Below are 23,987 nucleotides of genomic sequence, written 5' to 3' on the forward strand. Positions count from 1 at the left end.
GGACAGTGCGAGGCCGGGCACAGAGCACAGCTAGGACACCGCGAGGCCGGGCACAGAGCACAGCTAGGACAGTGCGAGGCCGGGCACAGAGCATAGCTAGGACAGAACGGGCCAAGCACAGAGCACAGCTAGGACAGAAGGGGGCCGGGCACAGAGCACAGCTAGGACAGAACGGGTCTGGGAACAGAGCATAGCTAGGACAGTGCGAGGACGTGCACAGAGCACAGCTAGGACAGAGCGAGGCCGGGCACAGAGCACAGCTAGTACAGAGCGAGGCCGGGCACAAAGCACAGCTACGACAGAGCGAGGCCGGGCAAAGAGCGCAGATAGAAGGGTGCGGGATCGAGCACAGTCAGAACAACGTGGGGCCCAGCACAGAGCACAGCTAGCACAGTGCAAGGCCGGGCACAGTGCGTAGCTAGTGTGGCACCCCTAAGGCTCTGGTTGCCACAGGGTACTGCACTCCAACCGGGGTGTAGTACTGATCATGGATCCAAGGGAAGTCGGTGCCGGTTTCACCATACACAACCACATACACACATGGGTATTAAAGGGGTCGGGTATTAAAGGGGTCACCTACAGTATGGCATTTACAGGATGTCATCACAACGGGGGCCCCAATCCACTAGCTTAGGACCTGGGTGGGGGGAGAAGCTGCCACCAGGGGGAGTTAGGAGTCACACACACAGAGCAATATAGGGAGTTCTCCAGCAGGAGTGACATCGAACAGATGTCTTTCCCGGTAGCTCCTGTGGGACATAGGAGTTTAACGGTTGCTGTGGAGGATACCGTGTCAGTTCCCCAGGGACCAGTGCTGTTCAGGGTGCAGAAACCTAGGGTGGTGCAATTCCACGTTGCATCATCAGACTCTGCCGGGCGGAGAGGTTCCAGGCTTCTCCGACCACACAAGTTTCCAGAGCCAAGTGGCACCTAGGATTCCGGGGCCTCGATCATGGTCAGACTCAAGGGGATCTACACTACTGACACAGGGAACAGTACTCTAATTAGTACACAAGGGACTCTAAGTGCTTCAAGCCACAGGGACCTGCACTACAAAGCGCAGCAAGGAAGGGCCCACAGACTACCGCACCGGTTCTGACCGCCCACGGATCCGGGATCGACCAGAGCCCATCATGGCAGTGACCGGTACTACTCGGCTGGCAACTGGAGTTGTGAGTAATAGACACCTTGAACCTACAAAGACTATGTCAGCTGATCCTTACCGGCATCGCAGCCCCGCGCTTAGGTGCCGACTGTTATTATCACTCTCATCATCCACCCAGGGCCCGCTCCGCCTGTGGGGAGCGACACCATCCCCGCTGCCACAACATCTGCCCCGGCGAGGAATCCTGCAGCAGCGACTACTCCCTGGCCGCATACCACAGGTGGCATCACGACAAACTTTCTCCAATCACCCGGCTTCCCCTCCATTTACTGCACACCTCGGGGCAACAGAATCAGGCAAGACCACCCGTGACAACGCTTGACCCAACCCGTAATGGCTCAACAATGAGTGGGTTAACCACCTGTCCCGTGGGGCGCTGCACTAGGACAGTGCGAATCCGGGCACAGGGTACAGCCAGGACAGTGCTGTGTCAGGCACAAGAGTACAACTAGGACAGTGCGGGGGCGGGCACAGGGCACAGCTAGGACAGTGTGAGGCCGTGCACAGACCACAGCTAGGACAGCGGGGAGCCGAGCACAACTAGGATGGCGCAGGGTCGGGCACCGAGCACAGTTAGTCCGGTGAGGGGACGGGCACAGAACACAGCTAGGACAGCGCAGGGCACAGAGCGCAGATAGAAGGGTGCGGGATCGAGCACAGCTATGACAGTGTGGGGCCGGGCACAGGGCACAATTAGTTCGGTGAGGGGCCATGCACAGAGCACAGCTAGGACAGCGCAGGGCTGGGAACAGAGCATAGCTAGGACAGTGCGAGGCCGGGCACAGAGCGCAGATAGAAGGGTGCGGGATCAAGCACAGTTAGGACAGCATGGGGACGGATACAGAGCGCAGCTAGGACGGCGTGGGGCTGGGCACAGAGCACAGCTAGGACGGCGCCAGCACAGAGCACAAGACAGCTTAGGGCCATGTACAGAGAACAGCTAGGATGGCGCAGGGCAGGGCACAGATCACAACTAAGACTACGCTGAGCCAAGCACAGAGCACAGCTAGGAGGAGCACAGCGCGAAACCAGACACAGAGCACAGGGCGGGCAGCACAGAGCCAGGCACAGAGCACAGCTAGGATGAACACAGTGTGGAGCTGGGCACAGAGCACAAGGCGGACAGCGTGGAGCCAGGGACTGAGCAAAGCTAGGAGGAGCACAGCACTGACCCGGGCACAGAACACAGCTAGGATGAATACAGCGCGGAGCCGGGCACAGAATACTGGGTGAACAGCGCGGAGCTGGACACAGAGCACAGCTAAGAGGAGCATAGCGCAGACCCAGGCACAGAGCGCTGATAGGACGGCGCGGAGCCGGACACAGAGCACAGCTAGGAGGAGCACAGCGGGGAGCTGGGCACAGATAGGAGGAGCACAGCGGGGAGCTGGGCACAGAGCACAGCTAGGAGGAGCACATTGCGGAGCCGGGCACAGAGCACAGCTAGGAGGAGCACAGCGGGGAGCTGGGCACAGATAGGAGGAGCACAGCGCAGAGCCGGGCACAGAGCACAGCTAGGAGGAGCACAGTGCGGAGCCAGGCACAGAGCACAGCTAGGAGGAGCACAGCGCGGAGCCGGGCACAGCTAGGAGGAGCACAGCGCGGAGCCGGGCACAGAGCACAGCTAGGAGGAGCACAGTGCGGAGCCGGGCACAGAGCACAGCTAGGAGGAGCACAGCGGGGAGCTGGGCACAGATAGGAGGAGCACAGCGCAGAGCCGGGCACAGAGCACAGCTAGGAGGAGCACAGTGCGGAGCCGGGCACAGAGCACAGCTAGGAGGAGCACAGCGGGGAGCTGGGCACAGATAGGAGGAGCACAGCGCAGAGCCGGGCACAGAGCACAGCTAGGAGGAGCACAGTGCGGAGCCGGGCACAGAGCACAGCTAGGAGGAGCACAGCGCAGAGCCGGGCACAGAGCACAGCTAGGAGGAGCACAGTGCAGAGCCGGGCACAGAGCACAGCTAGGAGGAGCACAGTGCGGAGCCGGGCACAGAGCACAGCTAGGAGGAGCACAGCGCAGAGCCGGGCACAGAGCACAGCTAGGAGGAGCACAGTGCAGAGCCGGGCACAGAGCACAGCTAGGAGGAGCACAGTGCGGAGCCGGGCACAGAGCACAGCTAGGAGGAGCACAGCGAGGAGCTGGGCACAGATAGGAGGAGCACAGCGCAGAGCCGGGCACAGAGCACAGCTAGGAGGAGCACAGCGCAGAGCCGGGCACAGAGCACAGCTAGGAGGAGCACAGTGCGGAGTCGGGCACAGAGCACAGCTAGGAGAAGCACAGCGGGGAGCTGGGCACAGATAGGAGGAGCGCATCGCAGAGCCGGGCACAGAGCACAGCTAGGAGGAGCACAACGCGGAGCCGGGCACAGAGCACAGCTAGGAGGAGCGCAGTGCAGAGCCGGGCAGATCCCAGCTAGAAGGAGCACAGCGCGGAGTCGGGCACAGAGCACAGCTAGGAGGAGCACAGCGCGGAGCCGGGCACAGAGCACAGCTAGGAGGAGCACAGCGGGGAGCTGGGCACAGATAGGAGGAGCGCAGCGCAGAGCCGGGTACAGAGCACAGCTAGGAGGAGCACAACGCGGAGCCGGGTACAGAGGGCAGCTAGGAGGAGTGCAGTGCAGAGCCGGGCAGATCCCAGCTAGGAGGAGCACAGTGCGGAGTCGGGCACAGAGCACAGCTAGGAGGAGCACAGCGCGGAGCCGGGCACAGAGCACAGCTAGGAGGAGCACAGAGCGGAGCCGGGCACAGAGCGCAGCTAAGAGGAGTGCAGCGCAGAGCCAGGCAGATCACAGCTAGGAGGAGCGCAGCGCAGAGCCGGGCAGATTCCAGCTAGGAGGAGCACAGCGCGGAGCCGGGCACAGAGCACAGCTAGGAGGAGCGCAGCGCGGAGCCGGGCACAGAGCACAGCTAGGAGGAGCGCAGCGCAGAGCCAGGCACCAAGCACAGCTAGGAGGAGCACAGAGCGGAGTCGGGCACAGATCACAGCTAGGAGGAGCACAGCGTGGAGCCGGGCACAGATCACAACTAGGATGAGCACAGCGCAGAGCCAGGCACAGATCACAGCTAGGAGGAGCGCAGCGCGGAGCCTAGCACAGATAGCAGGAGCACAGCGCGGAGCAGAACACAGATAGGAACAGCACAGAGCAGAGCCGAGCACAGATAGGAATAGCACAGCGCAGTGCCGGGCACAGATAGGAGGAGCACAGCGCTTAGCCGGGCACAGATAGGAGGAGCACAGCGCGGAGCCGGGCACAGATAGGAGGAGCACAGCGCGGAGACGGGCACAGATAGGAACAGCACAGCGCCGGGCACAGATAGGAGCAACACAGCGCGGAGCCGGGCACAGATAGGAGGAGCACAGCACGGAGCCGGGCACAGATAGTAGGAGTGCAGCACAGAGCCGGGCACAGATCACAGCTAGGAGGAGCGCAGCGCGGAGCCTAGCACAGATAGGAGAAGCACAGCGCGGGCGGAGCCGGGCACAGATAGTAGGAGTGCAGCACAGAGCCGGGCACAGATCACAGCTAGGAGGAGCACAGCGCGGAGCAGAGCACAGATAGGAACAGCACAGCACTGAGCCGGGCACAGCTAGGAGGAGCACAGTGCGAAGCCGGGCACAGAGCACAGCTAGGAGGAGCACAACGCGGAGTCGGGCACAGAGCGCAGCTAGGAGGAGCGCAGCACAGAGCCGGGCAGATCACAGCTAGGAGGAGCACAGCGCAGAGTCGGGCACAGATCACAGCTAGGAGGAGCACAGCGTGGAGCCGGGCACAGAGCGCAGATAGGAGGAGCGCAGCGCAGAGCGGGTCACAGATCACAGCTAGGAGCACAGCGCGGAGCAGAACACAGATAGGAACAGCACAGCACAGAGCCGAGCACAGATAGGAACAGCACAGCGCAGAGCCGGGCACAGATAGGAGGAGCACAGCGCAGAGCCGGGCACAGATAGGAGGAGCACAGCGCTTAGCCGGGCACAGATAGGAGGAGCACAGTGCGGAGCCGGGCACAGAGCACAGCTAGGAGGAGCACAGCGCGGAGCCGGGCACAGAGCACAGCTAGGAGGAGCACAGCACGGAGCCGGGCACAGCTAGGAGGAGCACAGCGCGGAGCTGGGCACAGATAGGAGGAGCACAGTGCGGAGCCGGGCACAGAGCACAGCTAGGAGGAGCACAGCGCGGAGCCGGGCAGAGATAGGGGGAGCACAGTGCGGAGCCGGGCACAGAGCACAGATAGGAGGAGCACAGCGCGGAGCCGGGCACAGCTAGGAGGAGCACAGTGCAGAGCCGGGCACAGAGCACAGCTAGGAGGAGCACAGCGCGGAGCCGGGCACAGCTAGGAGGAGCACAGTGCGGAGCCGGGCACAGAGCACAGCTAGGAGGAGCACAGCGCGGAGCCGGGCACAGCTAGGAGGAGCACAGTGCGGAGCCGGGCACAGAGCACAGCTAGGAGGAGCACAGCGCGGAGCCGGGCACAGCTAGGAGGAGCACAGTGCGGAGCCGGGCACAGAGCACAGCTAGGAGGAGCACAGCGCGGAGCCGGGCACAGCTAGGAGGAGCACAGTGCGGAGCCGGGCACAGAGCACAGCTAGGAGGAGCACAGCGCGGAGCCGGGCACAGAGCACAGCTAGGAGGAGCACAGTGCGGAGCCGGGCACAGAGCACAGCTAGGAGGAGCACAGTGCGGAGCCGGGCACAGAGCACAGCTAGGAGGAGCACAGCGCGGAGCCGGGCACAGATAGGAGGAGCACAGCGCGGAGTCGGGCACAGAGCAGAGATAGGAGGAGCACAGCACGGAGCTGAGCACAGATAAGAGGAGCACAGCGCGGAGCCGGGCACAGAGCACAGCTAGGAGGAGCACAGCGCGGAGCCGGGCACAGCTAGGAGGAGCACAGCGCGGAGCCGGGCACACCTAGGAGGAGCACAGCGCGGAGCCGGGCACAGCTAGGAGGAGCACAGTGCGGAGCCGGGCACAGAGCACAGCTAGGAGGAGCACAGCGCGGAGCCGGGCACAGCTAGGAGGAGCACAGTGCGGAGCCGGGCACAGAGCACAGCTAGGAGGAGCACAGCGCGGAGCCGGGCACAGCTAGGAGGAGCACAGCGCGGAGCCGGGCACAGCTAGGAGGAGCACAGTGCGGAGCCGGGCACAGAGCACAGCTAGGAGGAGCACAGTGCGGAGCCGGGCACAGAGCAAAGCTAGGAGGAGCACAGCGCGGAGCCGGGCACAGCTAGGAGGAGCACAGCGCGGAGCCGGGCATAGCTAGGAGGAGCACAGTGCGGAGCCGGGCACAGAGCACAGCTAGGAGGAGCACAGTGCTGAGCCGGGCACAGAGCACAGCTAGGAGGAGCACAGCGTGGAGCCGGGCACAGAGCACAGTTAGGAGGAGCACAGTGCGGAGCTGGGCACAGAGCACAGCTAGGAGGAGCACAGCGCGGAGCCGGGCACAGCTAGGAGGAGCACAGCGCGGAGCCGGGCACAGCTAGGAGGAGCACAGTGCGGAGCCGGGCACAGAGCACAGCTAGGAGGAGCACAGTGCGGAGCCGCGCACAGAGCACAGCTAGGAGGAGCACAGTGCGGAGCCGGGCACAGAGCACAGCTAGGAGGAGCACAGTGCGGAGCCGGGCACAGAGCACAGCTAGGAGGAGCACAGCGCGGAGCCGGGCACAGCTAGGAGGAGCACAGTGCGGAGCCGGGCACAGAGCACAGCTAGGAGGAGCACAGCGCGGAGCCGGGCACAGCTAGGAGGAGCACAGCGCGGAGCCGGGCATAGCTAGGAGGAGCACAGTGCGGAGCCGGGCACAGAGCACAGGTAGGAGGAGCACAGTGCGGAGCCGGGCACAGAGCACAGCTAGGCGGAGCACAGTGCGGAGCCGGGCACAGAGCACAGCTAGGAGGAGCACAGCGCGGAGCCGGGCACAGAGCACAGCTAGGAGGAGCACAGCGCGGAGCCGGGCACAGAGCACAGCTAGGAGGAGCACAGTGCGGAGCCGGGCACAGAGCACAGCTAGGAGGAGCACAGCGTGGAGCCGGGCACAGAGCACAGCTAGGAGGAGCACAGCGCGGAGCCGGGCACAGAGCACAGCTAGGAGGAGCACAGCGCGGAGCCGGGCATAGCTAGGAGGAGCACAGTGCAGAGCCGGGCACAGAGCACAGCTAGGAGGAGCACAGTGCGGAGCCGGGCACAGAGCACAGCTAGGAGGAGCACAGCGCGGAGCCGGGCACAGAGCACAGCTAGGAGGAGCACAGTGCGGAGCCGGGCACAGAGCACAGCTAGGAGGAGCACAGTGCGGAGCCGGGCACAGAGCACAGCTAGGAGGAGCACAGCGCGGAGCCGGGCACAGCTAGGAGGAGCACAGCGCGGAGCCGGGCACAGAGCACAGCTAGGAGGAGCACAGCGCGGAGCCGGGCACAGATAAGAGGAGCCCAGCCCGGAGCCGGCACAGGCTGGATTCAGCACTGCTCCATGTCACTGCTTCTTAGATATTATTGTTGCAATGAATGGCGACACGCAGGACGCTCCCCGTAGCCTCAGCCCCCGCTGACTGTCTGTGTGCCCGCAGCTCGCTCGTCCCGGTGTAGCCCGCAGCTCGCTTGTCCCACACAGCACTACTAGTCCCGTAGCAGTGACAGGCGGGCGGAGGAGCGGGCGGAGGAGCGGGCGGAGGAGCGGGCGGAGTAATGGGCGGGGCTGGAGATCCCCGGGCACGTGACTCGTGTGATCCTCGGCGGGCGGAGGCGGGGCCGTGTGTTGTGTTGTGGCCACGCCCCTTCTCTTCGCAATGTTGACGCAATGTATAAATAGTGGAACAAAGACAACTTCCTAGAAGCTTCCCAGTGTGCGGGGCCGGGAGCGGCGAGTGTCCGGAGAGCGCGGAGCGCGGCACTGCACGGCTGCTGCCCCGGACAGCCGGCTTCTCCCAGTAAGTGCCATCCTGCTGCCTCTTGTCTGTGACACTTGTAGTGGACGCTGCATTATTGCGCCGGGGGCTGTGTACATGTAGCTCTGCTGCATCATATTCTGCACCGTGCAATGCCTGAGAGGGCGTCCTGCCGTTATATCCATCACCTCCGTGCAGCAGACGGTGGCGGGCCGGCAGCTGACGGGTTAATATCCACTTGTCTTTCCCCCCAGCTCGTAACCCCATTGGTGGAGCCGCTGCTACTGGGGCCATGACGTCACCTCCCCAGCGCTTCTCAATGAATAGTCCTTTATGGACTAATGCTCGTGGGATGAGCGGGACTGGAGCCGGCAGGTAACGGGCAGCGGAGCCCGGAGAGGGCGGGCGGGAGCGGCAGCGGGGAGCGGGCACGGAGCGGGCACAGCACGGGCAGGAGCTTCTGTTTACAGTTACAACAGGCGTATTGTGACGTCACTTGATTGACAGGTCGCTCTGCCAGAGGGAAAAGTCGCCAGCGGCTGACAACGGGCTAATTTAAGCAGGGTGACGTCATCGCCTCCTTGACAACAGTAGAGCAGAGCCTCCCCTCAGCCCGGCGCCCCCGTCCCTTTATGTGAGACCCAGAAGTGACAGCCTGGGGGACAATGCTGCCCGGGAGAGGGGACACTGGGCACAACTCCTCCATTATGTGTAGGGGGAAGCCACTGTGCCTCAGTGCATATATATATATATATATATATATATATATATATATATAGATATATATATATATCTATATATATATATATATATATATATATATATATATGTGTGAGTATATAAACGTATGCGGGGGTATATGTACATATGTGCCTTTATAAATATATATTTATATATTATGTGTGTGTGTGTGTATATATGTATATGTATATATATATATATATATATATATATATATATATATATATATATATATATATATATATATATATATATATATACTGGAAGACATTAGTTTATTACATCGTCATCCAAATTTGTGCACAGTCTTTGTCCCAGAGGCCTCATGTCTTGTTCACAGATCCTGAGGGTCCTTAATATTTTTTTCATTGCGGATCAGTGATCAGTTTCCATATAAGTTGCACGTTCTGCGCAGATTGCAGAGAGAGGTTCAGAGCGAACACCTTTTGTTACAACAGTTTTTAACTTGCACAAAACTTTTTGTCACCTTATTGTCATCGCTCCCCCGCTCTTGTCTGGCATTGGGGGGCAGTGCTTATACCTAGAGCTGCGCTGGAGTCATTTGTGCCCAGTGTATCAGTAAAGGTGCGAACTGCGATAAAGGTGGAATTACACAAAGCATTGGGGGCTATATATATATATATATATATATATATATATATATATATATATTTTTATTCATTTATATAGTGCTATTAATTCCACAGCGCTTTACATACATTGGCAACCACTGAGTATATATGTATGTATGCGCGTATATATATACACACACATATATATATGTATGTATGTATGTGTGTGTATGGAAGAGGGATCCAGTGAATATCAAGAGGTCCGGTTGGCATAAAACTATGGCTTTATTGGTAGAAAAATTAAAAAAAATTTAACAAAGCTGTAAATAATAAGTTGCAGGAAATAGTGCATTACGGACAACGCGCTTCTTAACAGTCCAAGCCAAAACCAAAAATGAAGAGGTCGGTTTATACCACCGAAACGCGTCGTCCGTAACGCAATCGTAATCTCCTACAACTTATTATTTACAGCTTTGTTACATTTTTTAATTTTTCTACCAATAAATCCATTGATATTCGCTGTATCACTCTTCCTTTTCTACATTGTTCAAGACGCACTCCCGGTCTGGATCTGTGCAATATTCAGAATAACAGGAGGAACCATTCATTCAGAGCTGTCACGGGTGAGCTGGTCTATATCCTCATTGTATGTATGTATGTATGTATATGTATGTATATATATATATATATATATGTATATATATGTATGTGTGTATATATATATATATATATATATATATATATATATATATATATATATATATATATATACACACACCCACTCACCTGGGTCCTAATATGGCGGAATTCTCCAACGTGTGTGGTAGGAGCGCAAAGAAATCCGGACCGGCTTCCTCCATTGCAGTCCTTTCCGATTGTTTCTGCTATACGTAGATTTTCTCATTTTGAGGATGGATTATTACATTACTACTTGGTTCCCAGACAAGTTTTCATTTGTCGGTTTTGATGACTTGTTGCAACGTAAAAGGTAAAAGTGAAAAATCCTTTCTTCCCACAGTTTTCTCTCTAATAACCCCTCATTGTGTTGTAGCCACTGACCCGTATCTGCACGTCACAGGCCGCACAGGGACGTATCACCTTTCTTGCTAGATGCATCTGATACATTGTATCTACGAAACATAAATATTATTTATTTACACACACGAAGGATAAACGAGATGTTGTGAAACTTTGTGCTCAGGCGACTGCTCTTTGGTTTTGTACGATGCCTCCTTTTCGGGGGGTTGTGTTGGTGAATGACCCTCGGATTATATTCTCTCTCGTCAGTCATTGAACCTCATGGGGATTGTAATCTAATTATTCTCAAATTTACTCATAGGGGCTAATTTTCTTCTGAAGTAGATTGATTTCTTGCCACGTGAGTGTATCACCCAGTCTACTCACAGATTTTCCATGTTTACCTCATACACTTAATTTGGCGTACCGTATATTCACATGTAGGATTTTTTTCTCTCTTTATTGTAGAAAACTGTTAAACCTATTCTTACAAATCCCATTGATACAGATGGACCTGTGAGATGTCTGTAAAGGAAAACACTTATAGAGCAGTATGGTGTTGGCATTTTTTGGGGATGGTTCTTTTATACCACTCTTTCATGGGATCACTAGGCCATGGGGATTTAATGTATTAATACTTTGTGTAACAGCCAGAAATATACATGGTAAGGTGTGAATTGGGTCACTCATGGGATGCAGCATTTCTGCTACATGAGATCCCATACTGTGCCACTTGTTATCTGGGCCCCGGGTCCTGGCCCTTCTTCTCCACCACATTCTCCATTAATCATGTCTGATACCAGAACAAACTGGTTATTGCAGAACGGTATCACAGCAGACCCCCTCCGTACTGGTTGATTTTCCTAATGTGGAGTCTTGGGCGCAGTATCTTTGGCATTAAGGTTTATTATGGACGTCTCAGAGGACCAAGGGGTATTCAAAATAGAGTAAAAATGACGTTTAAATTAGGCTGCGGTGCTGGAAAAGTCTCTTGTTGCGGAGTTCTTTGAAGACTTTATTGGCCATTACGTGTTTTGATGTTGTACTGACATCTTTTTCAACCTGCTGTGTTCTTGTTCTAATCTTGTGTTTTGTTTTGTTTGTTTTTTTGTTTTTTTAAGTGGCGCTTTAAATTTAAGTCTCCTACCCCCTGTCATATACTCTCCTTTTGGTGGTTTCACCTTTTTACTGACGCAACTCCAGACCCACAGTGCCATTTTGTGAACGTAACTTCTGACTGGCCGGAAGTCAGAAGTTAGGTCACAAGCTCCCAATACAAGTGTATGAGGGCCAGAACGAGGCTCTCATAGACTAGTATTGAGTTGTATCCTCTGATGCACTCCATGAAACACTGGAACTGTTGGTAGGTAAATCACTACATGCTGCGATTTGACACATCAGTTGGATGGGACTCTCCCATGCAAGTCTATGGGTATGTGGTTATCACTGGACTGCACTCAGTTGACATCTGAGTGCAGTTCGATTTCTGTGGACTCACATTATGGGGAGCATGGAGAATTTTGTTCCTCACGCTCATTGGAGAGAATCGGATCACACTATGCTGTCATTCGGCTCACACTCTGATCACGTAATTGACCCAATTCTCTAAAATTAGATTCTACCGTCACGTGACTGCGGCCTTTTACTGATAATTTAATGACCAGTTCGGCCTTGATATATATATATATATATATATATATATATATATGTGTGTATATATATATATATATATATATATATATATATATATATATATAATATATATATTCTTTATTCAGTTTATTCTTTACTATTCACTTGTTATTCCGTCACCGTGCACCATTCTTCCCTCTTTCCCACCTTTTCTTTATTAATTTCAATCCCAACCCCTCAGTGCATGTTGCCCAAGTGTTTTGGTGCCTAATTTAGATTTTAAGGCTATGTGCCCATGGAAGAAAGTAACCGCGGATCTTGCCGCGGAAAACCCACGGATTTTCTATATTTTCCAGATAAATCCGCGGGTTTACACAAGTACAGACACTCCCCATGTTATCCTATGGGATTTGAGGTGTTGTAAGCAATGCTGCGGTATTCGCAGCTGCAGAAAATGCTGCTGATTTCCCGCGGTTGCATGTAACTGCATGTCAATTATTCGTGCGGAAATTCCGCCTCTCCGCTATGGAGATACAGGGCGGGAATTCCGCAGGAATTCTGCACGGTTTCTGCAGGTTTACCGCAACATCTCCGCAGAAATGGATAGCTGCGGATTCCGGGGGGGGGGGGGGGGGAATTCCGAAGGAGTTGGTGCGTGAACCGCAGGTACGATCTATCTCCCGTGGGCACATAGCCTACATGTCTTGAGATATCCATATGTCCTACCTGTTGTTTTTTGCACTTAGACAATTTGCCAGTATGAAATCGTACCACTCGAGACTTTTTTTTTTGTTTTTTTTTCCAGCAATACAGGCTAATTTAAATGTGATTTTTATCCTATTACGGAAGCCTTCTATCTGGTGGATCTCCCCAAGCCATGGGCAGTGGCAGCTGGTTATCTCTACACTGGCTGCATCTTTCCACCACCCCAGGTGGGCACAACCTATTGCATAATGCATCTCCTATATTAGGGATTCACCCTATTGTTCACTTCTTCCTCCGGTCATTGTTTCTCCAGGACCATAGGGTTGTAGCATTTGACCCTTTCCTGGTTCTGTGTCCCGGCAGAAATATTAGCATATGACTCTAGGTTGTGGTAACACTCGTAATGTGGAAAATAACATTAAGAATTCATAGTAGCTCTACTCCAGATCTGTTACTGTCACAACCAGTAGCCCAAGGGTTAAAATGGCAATTTCCTGTCAGTGGAGCAAATTTCTATATAATCCATTGAGGGTGAATGTGAACTCTTGTAAAATGACCAGGGTGCAGCGTGTGAATGCAGCTCAATTGTTTCTGCAGGCCCGTGTGCTTGCTCCAGTGTAAAAATCACACATAATATTAGCTGGATAGACGTCGTTGGCAGGTAGCCTCCTGCAGATGTACCTGTACCGCTTCCTATAGGGAGCTGCAAACACAGGTGCACACCATGCGAAAGGGGACTCGTAAAAGCAGGCAATTAAAAGTTATTGCGCTGATTCCATCTGTGTCATCGCTGAAGACTTATTAAATATAGCAACAATGTCGCTGATTTCACAATGTCCTGAAAATATGAACGTGGCGTATAGCAAACTGGCCTACAGGGAACCGTAAGGGAGCGTGAGATCTCTCAGCCCGACCTCGGGCAACGGTAAAATCGGGTAAAAGTGTTCCGTCGAAGAAGAAAATCTTACATTTTTGTTTTCAAGGTAAAAGGTTATGGACAGCTGAGTGACTGCGGAGGAATCGAAAATGAATGTACGTAACAGAAAAAGAGGAAGCCGCGTCCTGTGCTGATACACACGGCCCTCACCCCATATGATGCTTTATCTATGAGTCAATATACCAGGGTGACTGTGCACATCGCTGTTTATTGCACATATAATTACAAAAAAAGACAGTTACACTCTGCAATGCTAAAGCATGCAAACAATGAATACAAGAAAATAGATATGCATCACTGCCTAAGGAAATCTAGGAAAAAATGGGATATTTATCATACAAAAATGGCCATTTCAATATCTGCCCAGTAGCCACGTCAAGGCATATCTCGTATACTGGGAACCTACACTAAACTGAAGCTTCTCTATTGTTTTTATATGCTAAATATCTCAATTTTTCCTACATTTCCTTAAGCAGTGATGCATAGCTATATTCTTGCATTCATTGTTTGCATGTTTTGGCATTTTAGAGTGCAACTGTCTTTTTTTTGTCATATCAGTTTTGCACCTGTTCAGACTGCATTTTGGGAGTTCCTTCAGAATTTTTGTCTACTTCATTGCACATAGTTATTGCTTACTTTTCTATATTTATGCCGCATTTGTGTATTGATTATCTTTAGGCTATGTGCCCATGGGACAATGTACCCGCTGATTTTTCCGCAGGTTTCCCGCAGCTGCTCCCCGGAATCCGCAGCTATCCATTGCTGCGGAGTTGTTGCGGAAATACCTGCGGAAGATCCCGCCCTGTATCTCCATAGTGGAGGAGTGGGATTTCCACAGATAATTCCGCATGAATAATTGACATGCAGTTATGTGCGGCTGCGGGAAATCCGTAGCAAATTCATCAGCCGCACATACCGCAGCATGGACACAGACACTCCCCATACCATAGTGTAACATGGGGAGTGTCTGTACGTAAACCTGCGGCTTTATCTAGAAAATCCAGATAAATCCGCAGGTTTTCCGCGGCAAAATCTGCGGGTACAGAGTCCCGTGGGCACATAGCCTTACACCTCTTCTTTACTGAATAGAACTTGCCATCACTTTCGGGGCGGTGTCTATCCTTACTTGTCTCATATCATGGCTATATTGGTCACCATACTGGTTGCATTGCAGTGCCAATGTGTGGCCTAAGAAACAGGTTCTGGGGCCATATACACATTTTTAAATGTATCTATCTGTATTTGTTTGTTACTTAATAAAGATCTACACCATTTAAATTTAGGAAGTGCTACTGATCCCTTGTGCATGTCTTTCCTCTTTTTTTTTTTTTTTTTTTAATTACAGACCCGTACTACTTTGGTTAGAAATTCAACAGAATAAAGGTGGCGTCAGCCCCACTGTTACTTTTTGGTATTTGTATTTTACAGTATATCTACTACCCACACCTCTATCTCTGTGTGTGTGTGTGTGTATATATGTATATATGTCTCCTGGCATTTAAAGAGAATGTTACCAGGTTTTTGCCACCTAAGCTGAGAGCATTTTAACATAGAGGCTGAGATCCTGATTCCAGCGATGTGTCACTTACTGGGCTGCTTAGTGTAGTTTTGATAAAATCACTGTTTAATCTAGATTATCATTAGTGGCCTACTTGGCGTTCTGCCAGGTAGTCCAGCATATTCATGAGCTCTGTATAACTGCTAGGTCTGCAGCAAAGAAAACATTGATTTTATCAAAATGACAGTAAACAGCTCAGTAAGTGACACATCACTGGAATCAGGGTCTCTATCTCTACATTATGCAGCTCTCAGATGAGAGAGCAAAATCCTGGTGACAGATACCCTTTAAGGAGGGGTATCCATATGCTAAAGTGTGTTATGGATAGCCTATAATAATGTAAACTGCTCATTTGAAGTAAAAAACAAACACCCCCCCCTCCCCCCCCCCAAAAAAAACAACTCGGATAAACTGACAGCTCTTGTATGTGGGGGGAGTTGGGAGAAATGGCTGTCCTCCTCAAGCCAAACGTCAAGTGTAGAACCCAGAGGAAAAAGAAACAAGCTCTGACATCGGAGAATTTTTAGGCTATGTGCCCACGGGACAATGTACCCGTGGATTTTGCCACAGGTTTGTCCGCAGGTTTACCGCAGCTGCTCCCCGGATTCCGCAGCTATCCATTGCTGCGGTATTTCTGTGGAGTTGTTGCGGTAAACCTGCGGATTTCATACAGAATACCTGCGGAATTCCCGGCCGCTATATAGCCTCCATAGTGGAGGAGCGGGAATTCCGCAGATAATTCCGCATGAATAATTGACATGCAGTTATGTGCGGCTGCGGGAAATCCGCAGCATTTTCTGCAGCCGCACATACCGCAGCATTGATATAGCACTCCCCAAATCCCATAGGATAACATGGGGAGTGTCTGTACATACTAGAACCTGCGGATTTATCTGGAAAATCCAGATAAATCCGCAGGTTTTCCACGGCAAAATCAGCAGGTACACAGTCCCGTGGGCACATAGCCTAACAGTACACATTGTGTGCGCTGTGAGGATTCACAAGTCTACAGACAGAGTTGCACAGAGAGGCTGCAGACTTGTCATTTTAGACCGGACAACTGATTTAAGTCCTTTTATAGAGTTATGTTCCTTTTTAGTGTTTTGTAAGTCAAAGTTCAAAAGGGGCGCAAATCTTTATAGTGGGTGTAATAGGTTGGAGAATTTCTCCCTGGAGAATGCGGATGAGGATTTGTCAGTGGATGATCTTCCACCATACTTTATAAGAAATCAGCGCAGAATCCAAGCAAAAACATTATTTCATTAGCATATCAATTTATTCTGTGGGGTTTCAATGCAGGTTTGTCTCTGTGCAGCGCAGTGGGTCCTGTCCCCCATTCCCATTGAATCTTCTTCCCATCTGAATGTACCCTACAGGTTTCAAGAATAGAACAATAAAGTGTTTTTTTTATTTTATTTTATTTTGTGGCTAAAGTTTTTTTTTTTTTCTTTTCCCTCCAATCTTCTAGGTTTCTGATACAAATTAAGAGGAATTAAATGCAATTTGTATCATCTTACTGTATAACCTTTCAGTTGATGAATCTTGCATATCAATAGATAGTAATAAAAATGTAGAGACTTCTACCCACATCAAGAATGATGCATAGTAAACATAATGCAAAAACTCATATTTATATGGGTACGAATGTAACCCTTCGGATCGGGCTGTAATTGTAGCTGCGTTACTGTGTAGACGCCCCAGTTGATTATTGTCAGATGTTTTTTCTTTGTATGGTGCAGTATGTGAAGAAACAGCATTAGTAAGCATTGACAAGTGGCCCCTTGGGATCCCCGGTATTAATCAGGGATGCCATGTGTATACGGTTTCCAGTGTGATTCCTCGCTGCTGATACAGTTGTAGAGTTAAGTCCTGGTTTATGTTACATGTACAGGTCTATCCCCATTCATGATGCTTATCTAGTGTCACTTGAGATTACTGTAGATGATATCTGAGAAAACACAGTAAACTGAGTCTTGAACTCTGGGAAGGTCAGAAAATACGAGATTAGGTTTAGTTCATGTGTCGCCCAATTCCTGACCTTCCACAAATGAGTGTTCCCGGGAGAAGCGGTGATTTAATGGAAAGAGCAGACCAGGGGTGTATTCTGTGCTCTGCCTAGCCGTGTCTGTCCTCTGTGGTATATACATACTATTGAACTTGCCTTATATTGCTGAGTACAGGGTATAGATTATTTTTTTTTATTGTGTGTATGGGGGGAGGATTTGGGCTCCTCTATGGATGTCCTATGCCAGACAAATGCTTACATTTTAATTTAAGACCATACTAAGGCTGTGTTCACACACTTCATCTTTTCTTAACCACAAACATGCAGCGTTTTTGGTCCGAAAAAACGCATAAAAAAAGCATGCGTTTTTGCCACATTTTGCCCAATATGTTTTTGTTACGGTAAGTCAAATCTAATGACTGGAAGGGCTCAAACGCTGGCAAAAAGGATTGACATGCTACATCGTCAAAAACACAGCCAAGATGCAGATAAAAAAAAAGATGCACTGTGTAGACAGCAAAATAGAAATCTCATAGACTTTGCTGGGAGAAGGAAATGCATGCATTTAGGTGCATCTTTGTGACCTCAAAAAATACACCAAAAATGCAGTGTGTGTATAGCCTAAGTTTATTTTTACGCACAAATTTTGTAGACCAGTTTTCTGGAACACTCAGAGGAGCATATATAAGCGTCATACAAAAGTCACACTGATATTTTTTTTTTCCCTCTCCCCACTGCTGCAGTTCAGTAGTAAAGTTATAAATACAACACCAGAACCATCATCAGTGCAGGAGTACATCGCCAGAATCACCATCAGTACATGAACACATCTCCAAGCTTAGTACAGAATTCTAGTGTCCAGTCAGCTCCACATATATTTGTATCTCATGAACATACAACTCCCAGTATGTCCTTAACAATGGTAAGGAGTTGCTGGGAGTGATCAGGCATTATTAGACTGCCGACCATACAGGAAACAGTACTGATGAGATGTAGTCAGTATCAACAAGTAAACAGTTACATCCAGGTACCTTATAGGTGACAGTTTCTTTTCTCTGTGCAGATTATATCCTTTTGTCTCGAACTTGTCCAGATGCCATGATGACTTTTCACATCCACAGCTGTTGTCTACAGAGTTCCGTCTTCTGTAAAACATCCCGACACAGTGCCCTAAAACAAAAGTGTTATTAAGGCCCTGTGCGCACTTGCCGGTTTTTGCCGCGGATTTCCTGCGGTTTTGCTGCATGTTTCGCTGCATGTTATGTTCATAACATCTCTGCAGTGATTCACCAGAAAAACCTATGGGGAAAAAAACTGCTGTGCGCACTATGCGGATTTTGACAGTTGCATGTTTTGCTGCGGGATTCCCGCAGCAAAAACAATTGCATGTCACTTCTATTCCGCACGTCGCTGAGGGATTTCACTCCATTGACTGCCATGTAATCGTGAAATCCCGCAGGGAATAACGCAGGCAGCAAATTCTGTGCGGTTCATTGCGTTTTCCTGCGTTATTCCCTCCGGTATTTCGCGGTTTACCTGCGGTAATGTTCATCACTGCCCTTCGGTTTGCAGGGAAGTGATGTCATTATGACAGGAAGAGGAAGCGGAGCAGAGAGTAAACACACACATCACACTCACACACAGACATATAGAATACACACACATAGAAAGCAAATGGACATATAGAAAAAAAAACACGTGGGCTCCGCCGTATTTTTACCGTCCAGCCGAGGTAAGCACACAGCGGCGGCCCGGTATGCTCAGGCTGGGGAGGGCGAGGGACAGGGTTAATGCCCCCCTCCTCCCGCAGCCGAGAATATCAGCCCGCAGCTGCCCCGGGACTGTTGCATCCATTATGCGGCAGTACCGGAGTGTCCCCGATTCTTCCTGTTGCCGTGATGCGGTGGCAATCAGGTTAATATAAGGAGTTAATGGTGGCGGATCGCCGCTACTAAGTCCAGCCTTGATCATGGCAGCGTCTATGTGACAGCTGACATGATCAACCCATAAGTAAAGTGAAAAAACACACACACAGAAAAATCCTTTATTTTAAATAAAACACAAAGTCCCTGGTTCACCATTTTATTAACCTCTCCCGAAACACACAGCTCCGGCGTAATCCACATCCTGCGATGCTTGTATCCAGCCGCGACTGACACACAGCGCTGAATGCAGCCTCGCAACGAGACAGACTGCAGAGAGGTAATTACAGGGCATTTCCCACGGCCGGTAATGTGAACACACATTACCGCTCGAGAGCAATGCAGCGTGTGCTCACAGGGACTCTATCTATCCTTCTATCTATTCTTCTATCTGTCTAGATACCGCGGTAAAACCCGCAGCAAACAGTGGCAAACGGCATGCGGTTTTCGGGTGTGGTTTGCCGCGTTTTTTTACCGCGGGTGCGGTAATTTTTCAGACCCTGCGGAATTTTCTTAAGAAAATTCCGTTTTCCAGTGCGCACTGGGCCTAAAGAGGTGGTTTACTACCCAGCATATGTGGCCACATCACTGTACAACTTATAGGGAAGGTTTTTTTTCAAATACCTTGTGTATTGCGGTCCACTCATCCCATCAAGTAAACCCCCCCCCCTCCATGTCCTCCATTACCTCTGAGATCTTTTGATGTCACGTCACCTTCCAGTTGACCCGACATCACCGAGGCGGGCCCCAGGCGGAGAGAGGGGGGAGTGGTGTCATTGAGTGACACTGCTCCCCTGGTTGCTCCGGCCATCGCTGCACTTAATGCCTGTGGCTGGAGGAACGTGATGGGTGGCTGCAGGCCATTCAGCAATGTCTGGAGCTTTTTTTCCTCCGAAATGTACCCCCCCTTGGGTAGGCAGGAGGAAGCGCCATGGGCAGGTGCTTATCCCTCGTCATGGGCCTGTAAGTATGTGTGTACAGTACAGTTAGGTCCAGAAATATTTGGACAGTGACACAATTTTCGCGAGTTGGGCTCTGCATGCCACCACATTGGATTTGAAATGAAACCTCTACAACAGAATTCAAGTGCAGATTGTAACGTTTAATTTGAAGGTTTGAACAAAAATATCTGATAGAAATTGTAGGAATTGTACACATTTCTTTACAAACATTCCACATTTTAGGAGGTCAAAAGTAATTGGACAAATAAACCAAACCCAAACAAAATATTTTTATTTTCAATATTTTGTTGCGAATCCTTTGGAGGCAATCACTGCCTTAAGTCTGGAACCCATGGACATCACCAAACCCTGGGTTTCCTCCTTCTTGCTTTGCCAGGCCTTTACAGCCGCAGCCTTCAGGTCTTGCTTGTTTGTGGGTCTTTCCGTCTTAAGTCTGGATTTGAGCAAGTGAAATGCATGCTCAATTGGGTTAAGATCTGGTGATTGACTTGGCCATTGCAGAATGTTCCACTTTTTTGCACTCATGAACTCCTGGGTAGCTTTGGCTGTATGCTTGGGGTCATTGTCCATCTGTACTATGAAGCGCCGTCCGATCAACTTTGCGGCATTTGGTTGAATCTGGGCTGAAAGTATATCCCGGTACACTTCAGAATTCATCCGGCTACTCTTGTCTGCTGTTATGTCATCAATAAACACAAGTGACCCAGTGCCATTGAAAGCCATGCATGCCCATGCCATCACGTTGCCTCCACCATGTTTTACAGAGGATGTGGTGTGCCTTGGATCATGTGCAGTTCCCTTTCTTCTCCAAACTTTTTTCTTCCCATCATTCTGGTACAGGTTGATCTTTGTCTCATCTGTCCATAGAATACTTTTCCAGAACTGAGCTGGCTTCATGAGGTGTTTTTCAGCAAATTTATCTCTGGCCTGTCTATTTTTGGAATTGATGAATGGTTTGCATCTAGATGTGAACCCTTTATAGTTACTTTCATGGAGTCTTCTCTTTACTGTTGACTTAGAGACAGATACACCTACTTCACTGAGAGTGTTCTGGACTTCAGTTGATGTTGTGAACGGGTTCTTCTTCACCAAAGAAAGTATGCGGCGATCATCCACCACTGTTGTCATCCGTGGACGCCCAGGCCTTTTTGAGTTCCCAAGCTCACCAGTCAATTCCTTTTTTCTCAGAATGTACCCGACTGTTGATTTTGCTACTCCAAGCATGTCTGCTATCTCTCTGATGGATTTTTTCTTTTTTTTCAGCCTCAGGATGTTCTGCTTTACCTCAATTGAGAGTTCCTTAGACCGCATGTTGTCTGGTCACAGCAACAGCTTCCAAATGCAAAACCACACACCTGTAATCAACCCCAGACCTTTTAACTACTTCATTGATTACAGGTTAACGAGGGAGACGTCTTCAGAGTTAATTGCAGCCCTTAAAGTCCCTTGTCCAATTACTTTTGGTCCCTTGAAAAAGAGGAGGCTATGCATTACAGAGCTATGATTCCTAAACCCTTTCTCCAATTTGGATGTGAAAACTCTCATATTGCAGCTGGGAGTGTGCACTTTCAGCCCATATTATATATATAATTGTATTTCTGAACATGTTTTTGTAAACAGCTAAAATAACAACTTGTGTCACTGTCCAAATATTTCTGGACCTAACTGTATATCACAAAAGTGGAATACACCCCTCACATTTTTGTAAATATTTTATGATATATTTCCATGGGACAACACTGAAGATATGACACTCTGATACAATATACAGTAGTCAGTGTACAGCTTGTATAACAGTGTAAATTTGGTGCCCTCTAAATAACTCAACACACAGCCATTAATGTCTAAACCACTGACAACAAAAGTGAGTACACCCCTACTAAAAATAGCCAAGTTGAGCCTAATTACCCATTTTCTTTCTCCTATGTTATGTGACTGATTAGTGTTTCAAGATCTCATCTGTGAATTGAGAGTAAAGCCCGCTTTACACGCTTCAATATATCTCACAATCCGTCGTTGGGGTCAAGTTGTAAGTGACGCACATCCTGCATCGTTCGTGACGTATTTGCGTGTGACACCTACATGCGATCAGGATTGAACACAAATACGGTGATCGCATACACGTCGTTTATTCCTCATACATTGGACGTTTTGTTGTACGAACCTAGTCAATTGAAACGTGTGACATCCCTCATACGATTGTGATGTCTGAGGCTATGTGCGCAGGTGTGCGCTCTGCACCGCAGCTTAAAGGTCCGCTTCACAGCGTAGCTGAAAAGCTGCGTTCTGAAGCGCCTCACAATGTCTGTCATTCACTAATCTCTGTCAGTCGGTCACTATCTCTGTCCCTCTCTCTCTGTCCATGTCAGTCTATCCCTCTTACCCCCTCTCTCATATACTCACCGATCCCCGATCTCCGGCACTGCGCTGCACGGCATTCACACTGCTCCGGCGGCTTTTACTATTTTGAAAAAGCCGGCCGCTCATTAAACAATCTCATATTCCCTGCTTTCCCCACCCACCGGCGCCTATGATTGGTTGCAGTGAGACACGCCCCCACGCTGAGTGACAGGTGTCTCACTGCACCCAATCACAGCAGCCGGTGGGCGTGTCTATACTGTGCAGTGAAATAAATAATTAAAAAACCGGCGTGCGGTCCCCCCAATTTTAAAACCAGCCAGATAAAGCCATACGGCTGAAGGCTGGTATTCTCAGGATGGGGAGCTCCACGTTATGGGGAGCCCCCCAGCCTAACAATATCAGCCAGCAGCCGCCCAGAATTGCCGCATACATTAGATGCGACAGTTCTGGGACTGTACCCGGCTCTTCCCGATTTGCCCTGGTGCGTTGGCAAATCGGGGTAATAAGGAGTTAATCATGTCAGGCGTCTCCCCGAGATACTTACAGATTAATCATGGAAGGTGACAGTAAATAAACACACACACACACAAAAAAATCCTTTATTAGAAATAAAAAACACAAACATATACCCTCGTTCACCATTTTAATAAGTCCGAAAAAGCCCTCCATGTCCGGCGTAATCCAGGATGGTCCAGCGTCGCATCCAGCTCTGCTGCATGCAGGTGACAGGAGCAGCAGAATACACCGCCGCTCCTGTCACCTCCACGCAGCTAATGAAGGGAATAGCAGCTAATGAAGGGAATAGCGCTATCAGCTGAGCTGTCACTGAAGTTACCCGCTGTCACTGGATACAGCGGTATAAACTTCTATAAAGTTTGTCCACTTTGCTGGAACTACTGTAAGATGATGTTTTTTGACAATATTAATATGTAGCGTTAAAAGCTCATCGTGGGAATATCTCCTATCATATCCTTTTGCCTTTTTCTGCAACTGTGGGCCACTTTTCTTCCGTGTGCATACTTGCATATGAATAAGGTTGTCCAGTTCTTTTATATTGATTACCTATCAAGTCTCTAGGGGTGACACACATCAGACTCTCCGATCAGCTGTTCCCAGTGCTGGACCTATGTGATCCGTTGCAGAGCGGAGCAGCAAAGCTGTCAACTATATAGTGGCTGCCAAGGGGTATTGTAGACCAATAGAGGCAGGTGTGCAGGATGGTGCCACGGTCACTATACAGTTGATAGAGCTCTGGAACTGATCAAATTCGGCTGCCACTGAACAGCTGATTGGTGGTGGTGTGACCCCTAATAACCTAACCAATCTGATATTGTTGCCCTATCCTAAAGATGTACCAGCAGTATACAAGTACTGCACAGCCCCTTTAATTTATTTTTTTAAAAAAAAACTATTAAAATCTTCGAGACAAGACTCATTTTTCAGGTCACGGAGGGATCAGGTTGCATGCTACCCATAGAGGTTTCTGGAGATGGAGAGATGTAAGGACATACAGCTGCGTATGATGTTTTGTACAAA

The 23,987-nt window shown here is 50.2% G+C and overlaps 1 long non-coding RNA gene across 2 annotated transcripts in view; it reads left to right on the forward strand.

The window, feature by feature from the left end:
- Positions 1 to 7,953: 7,953 nt before the first annotated feature.
- The window catches only part of LOC142290606 (uncharacterized), a 233,371-nt gene continuing 217,337 nt past the window's right edge, over positions 7,954 to 23,987 (forward strand). For both annotated transcript variants that reach the window (XR_012750352.1, XR_012750351.1), the window contains exon 1: positions 7,954 to 8,081. This is a non-coding gene — a long non-coding RNA (uncharacterized LOC142290606). The remainder of the gene's footprint in view (positions 8,082 to 23,987) is intronic.

Source organism: Anomaloglossus baeobatrachus, chromosome 2 (assembly GCF_048569485.1).
Source record: "Anomaloglossus baeobatrachus isolate aAnoBae1 chromosome 2, aAnoBae1.hap1, whole genome shotgun sequence".
NCBI lineage: Eukaryota > Metazoa > Chordata > Amphibia > Anura > Aromobatidae > Anomaloglossus > Anomaloglossus baeobatrachus.